The following is a 5,925-nucleotide window of genomic DNA, read 5'->3' on the forward strand; positions in this document are numbered from 1 at the left end:
CGAAAGTTGTTCTCTAAGACACCTTCGTTCATCAAAGAAACTCTCCTTCTTCCATCATGTTATTCTTTAAGACATCAATGTCATTCCCTAAGACATCTTCAGTCATAAAATTTCTCTCCAAATATAACTAGTTCAGCTTTTCATATCAAACCTGCACTTCTGTTAAATATATTTTCTTAGTCACTTTACCTTAAAACTGTTCTCTGAACAACACTGCATAAACGTATCTAACCTATCCTCCCCACCTAATGTTACTTCCCTAACATAACGTTCCTAAACCTAACCTAGCTTACATAACCTATCCTAACTTAACCTAACCTAACTTACTTAACCTATCCTAACTTAAGTAACCTAACCTAATCTAACCTAACTTACATTACCTTACCTATCCTAACTTAACTAACCTAACCTAACTTACCTTACCTAACTTAACCTAACTTACGTAACCAAATCTAACTTAACCTAACCTAACTTACCTAACCTATCCTAACTTACCTAACCTATCCTAACTTACCAAACCTAACTTATCTTACCTATCCTAACTTAACTAACCGAACCTAACCTAGGCTAACTTAACTTGCATAACCCAACCTAACTTAACTTACCTAACTTAACTTACCAAACCTAACTTAACTTACCTAACCTAACTTAACTAACCTAACCTAACTTACCTAACCTACCTATCCTAACTTAACTAACCTAACCTAACTTAACTAACCTAACCTAACTTGCAGAACCTAACCCTACCTAACTTAACCTAACTTACCTAACTTAATGTAACTTACATAACCTAACTTACCCAAACTTACATAACCTAACTTGCCTAGTCAAACTCACCCAACCAGACATGACCTAACTTACATAATTATTCCGGATTGTCTTTTGTGTTGCGTCAATCATTGGTTCATATTCATTTGTTCGTTTCAATGGTTATTTTTCTCAAATGGTCATTTACGCAATTCAAGTGCTATTTGTTAAAGATTGGGTATTTGGGCATTTCAAAAGATTTTGTTATATATGTGCATTTACTCGTTTCAAGGGATATTTTCTCAAATGGTCATTTTTGCATTTCAAGGGTTACTTGTTAAAGTTCATCAGATTGCTCATAAGTTGTATTTATTATGTTGTAATATTTGTCTTATTCTTCCCCCCTTTAACCTAACCTCTTTGATCTTAGTTTAGTTATTATGTTTGGTATCATTTGTTCTTATTCCCCACTCTTAACCTTACCTTTCAGATATAGTTTATTTGGTTATTATGTTTTAACGTATTTGTTGAATATAATATCCTTATCCTAACCTTTCAGATGTAGTTTTGTTTCTCCTCTTTGTATCATCATCAAAATCCTCAAAGCATTTGAGGCATCATCAGCAAATGCCTCAAGCATCAAATACCTTTGATGCTTTTGAAAATTACTTTGATGTCATACAGAACAACTTTGATGACCGAGATTAACTTTAGATGTCTCTGAGAATAACGCTCATGTACGAAGATGTCTGAGATTAACTTTTGATAGTGCTGAGATTAACTTTTTGATAGCCCTGAGATTAACTTTTTGATAGCTCTGAGATTAGCTTTTTGATAGCATAAATCTGAGGTTAACTTTTGTGGACATGAGTAGTATTTTGATGTCTTTGAATGTGTCTTTGGGTGTGTCCTTGATGTATCGAAGAGTAACTTTGATGTCTTGAAGAGTAACTTTGATGTCTTGAAGAGTCCTTTGATTTCTCGCCGTGTAGCTTGTGTGTGTCTGAGTGTGTCCTTGATGTCTCGAAGAGTGTCCTTGACTATTTTTCTTACGAACGAAGCAAAATTTTAGTTACATTTGACTAATTTTGTACTCTACGATGTATACTGATAGTTACAAAAGTGTGAAACGAAGTTATATTGACTATTTTTTCTTACTTAACGACACGTAATTTTAGTTAGGAACAGTTATGAATATGACTATTTTTAGTTGACTGACGAATAATTTTAGTTATATGATGAACAAGACTATTTTGAGTTACTTGATGATGGATAATGTTAGTTATGAACAGGATTGGAAAGTTTCCTTTGACTATTTTTAGCTAAGAGAAAGGTTATTTTAGTTAAGAACAGTGTTGAACGAGATTAATCCAGACTGTTTTCTGTTGATTGACAAGTAATTTTTAGTTAAGAAGTTACAAGAATAGTTTGTCTTTGTAAATTTGGAACTGAATAAGGTGTAGATTTGTTTAAGAACAGGGTTGGTAAGAACTAATTAGGTTGACTACGAGAATTACTTCGACCTAGTTTTGCAAATAAAACTGGGTGTCTAAATTTGTTAGGGGGAACTGTATTGCAGTTGATAATATTTGACAAAGAAATAGTTACTGAACGGAAGAAACAATTGATTTAAACGAAACAAAGAACATGAAAAGTGAAGAATACATAAGGGAATGAATACAGTGAACATACGGGGAAAATGGCAGAAAACAGAAAAAATGGAGGAAACTGGTGAAAAAATATGAACTGAACATGCTGAACATGGAGTGAACACAGAAAACATGAAAAAGAATGTGAAGAACACGGTGAACATAGAGAAAATATATAAATACAGTAGGATTATTGAAGGTTTGGATAAGTTGGGAAATGGGAGAGATGAAGGGGGAGGTAAGGGATAAGAAGGTAAGGGGGAGTAGGGGGCGAGGGTGAGATGAAGGGTGAAAGGGTGTTAGGGGAGATAAAGGAAGGGAATGTAAGGAATGAGAAGCTAAGGGAGGGAAAGGATAACGTGCGATTTTTGACCATGTGATTATTGTTTACTTGGTTAAACAAAAGGTATTGAAGGTAAGGTGTTATATGACCGGGTGAATATTACATAGCTGAGTACAAAAAGGGCATTAAAGGCCATGATACTTTGAAAGACTGGAGAGGGACTTGATCTGAATAAATTTTGATGAACACTGAACTAAGGTGGAGGACACGAGCTGAAACTCGGTTAATGTCTTGATTTATTTTACTACGTTCGAAATATAGCGATCTTAAATTTCCGGGGAATTAGTCTGATAATAAAGAACATGTACAAATGAGCTAAGGCAGCGGACGTGAGCTAGAGTTCAGTAATTGTTCGGAACTATTTTACTATGTCTGAAAATACCGCAGTTATAAATTTCAGGGAAAATAGGGCTGATAGTATTGAATCTACTAGAGAGAACTAAAGGATATGAGAGGGAACTAAAGTGGGGGACAGGAGCTGGAGCTCGGTAACTGACTTGATCTTATTTACTGTTTCTGAAACACAGGGGGTTTAAATTTCAGGGAAATTGATTAGGTATTAACGAAGATACGAGAGAGGGCTAAGGCGGTGAACAAGAGCTAGAACTCGGTAATTATTCGGATCATATTTACTACATCTGAAATATGACTTTAAAATTTCAGGGTGATTGGGCTGCTAGTAAAGATGTTATGAGAGAGGGTTAAGGCAGGAACAGGAGCTAGAACTTGCTTACTGACTTCGTATATTTCACTACGTCTGAATGTCTGGCTGTTTAAAATTTCAGGGAAATTATTAGGTTAATATTGGGACTACACTTATAAATGCGGACTCTTAACAAATTTTCATCATGAACTGGACTCTGTCTAATTTTCAGGCTCAAATTGGACTCTGCTTAATTTTCGGTCATTACTGGACTCCGGTTTTTGGTCTTTACTTGACTCTGAATATTTTCGGGCATAAATCAGACTGACGAAATTTTCGGTCATATATTGGACTCTGAATATTTTCGGGCATAAATTGGACTCTGACTAAATTTCTGTCTTAAAGTTCTTGGCTAAGATGTTTGTTTTCCTTAACAAATCTTCTGTGAACATATTCTCAGAAAATGCTTTTTGAGAAATGTGCAATTTGAAAACGGGCAAAGGTTGTCTGTAGAGTTTACCTGGAAATGATGTGTCTTAAAGGGGATTTTTTTCTGATTTTTTCTATAAGATTTTCCTACTTATTTTCCTCATAAGAACTCTTAACAAACTTCTAAAATCTCGGAATTTATTTTCCTCATGAGAATTCCCTAATTCCAAGTCAGTGACTGCCCAAATTTACCTGAAACCCCTGACACCTTATGAGTGACCGGCCAAATTTACCTGAAACCCCTGACGACATATGGATGTTTTCCCCCCTGGAAAAAAATCACCCATATGTCGTCATCCCTGCTACTAGTGAAGAGGGCCATGGCGAGTGAGTGACAAGGGCCAGGGCGGGTAAGTGACAAGGTCCAGGGCGGGTGAGTGACAGTGGCCAGGGCGGGTGAGTGACAGTGGCCAGGGCGGGTGAGTGACAGTGGCCAGGGCGGGTGAGTGACAGTGGCCAGGGCGGGTGAGTGACAGTGGCCAGGGCGGGTGAGTGACAGTGGCCAGGGCGGGTGAGTGACAGTGGCCAGGGCGGGTGAGTGACAGTGGCCAGGGCGGGTGAGTGACAGTGGCCAGGGCGGGTGAGTGACAGTGGCCAGGGCGGGTGAGTGACAGTGGCCAGGGTGGGTGAGTGACAAGGTCCAGGGAGGGTGAGTGACGAGGGCCAGGGCGGGTAATACACCACGCGAGCTCTCCCTGCAGGACGGGTGTTACGTGCCGTGTGAGGGCGACTGCGAGCTGACAGAGTGGGCGTCGTGGTCTCACTGCCACAGGGACTGTTCCAGAGGACACCAAGGTACTCTCCCTCACCCTTCCCTCACCACTCACACCTCACCAGTCATGACCTCACTCCCTCCACCCCTCACACCTCACCACTCATCTTCTCACTCCCTCCACCCTCACACCTCACCAGTCATCTCCTTACTCCCTCCACCCTCACACCTCACCAGTCATCACCTCATTCCCTCAACCCTCACCAGTCATCTCCTGACTCCCTCCACCCTCACACCTCACCAGTCGTCTCCTCACTCGTTCCAACCTCACCAGTCATCTCCTCACTCCCTCCACCTTCACACCTCACCAGTCATCTCCTCACTCCCTCCACCCTCACACCTCACCACTAATCTCCTCACTCTCTGCACCCTCACACCTCACCAGTCGTCTCCTCACTCGCTTCAACCTCACCAGTCATCTCCTCACTCCCTCCACCCTCACACCTCAACAGTCATCACCTCACTCCCTCCACCCTCACATCTCACCAGTCATCTTCTCACTCCCTCCACCCTCACCAGTCATCACCTCACTTCCTCCAACCTCACACCTCACCAGTCGTCTCGCTCCCTCCACCCTCACAACTCACCAGTCATCACCTCACTCACTCCACCTTCACCAGTCATCTCACTACCTCCACCCTTAAACCTCACCAGTCATCTCACTCCCTCCACCCTTAAACCTCATCAGTCATCACCTCACTCCCTCCACCCTCACATCTCACCAGTCATCACCTCACTCCCTCCACCCTCACACCTCACCAGTCATCTTCTCACTCCCTCCACCCTCACCAGTCATCACCTCACTCCCTCCACCCTCATCAGTCATCACCTCACTCAATCCAACCTCACACCTCACCATGCATCATGTAATCACTCACATATTGTTCACTGATTATATTTTTATATGAACAGCTTCTCTAGTAATATGCTGGAGTACTTCACATGTTTAGCACCGTCCACAGGTTTCAGTATCCCGTCCTCTTAAAAATAACGTCACTTTTCGCTGGTATGCGCACTTCGGCCAAATTTGGACGTAATTTGAAATGAAATCGACTCACAAAAGTGACGTACTGTTCCGTTTTCTGTTTGAGTCGTCCGGCTTACTCTGCAAGCTTAGAAGAGGAAACGTTTCATTAACGTTTTTCATAACGTTTTGAAACTTTATAAGAATCAGAAGACCCTTAACTTACTGTTGTTGCAAAAAAAATCCCAAATTTATTTTCATTTTCAAATTACGTCCATATTCGGCCGTACGGGCAAACGGCCAAAAGTAACGTTCTTT

The 5,925-nt window shown here is 40.8% G+C and overlaps 1 protein-coding gene across 1 annotated transcript in view; it reads left to right on the top strand.

Annotated features, from left to right (window-relative positions):
• Positions 1 to 4,577: 4,577 nt before the first annotated feature.
• LOC123767774 (thrombospondin type-1 domain-containing protein 7B) overlaps positions 4,578 to 5,925 on the top strand; it is a 65,997-nt gene continuing 64,649 nt past the window's right edge. The window contains exon 1 of the mRNA XM_069310731.1: positions 4,578 to 4,666. The gene's annotated coding sequence lies outside the window, so the exon portion shown is untranslated. The remainder of the gene's footprint in view (positions 4,667 to 5,925) is intronic.

This window comes from Procambarus clarkii, chromosome 67 (assembly GCF_040958095.1).
Source record: "Procambarus clarkii isolate CNS0578487 chromosome 67, FALCON_Pclarkii_2.0, whole genome shotgun sequence".
Taxonomy (NCBI): domain Eukaryota; kingdom Metazoa; phylum Arthropoda; class Malacostraca; order Decapoda; family Cambaridae; genus Procambarus; species Procambarus clarkii.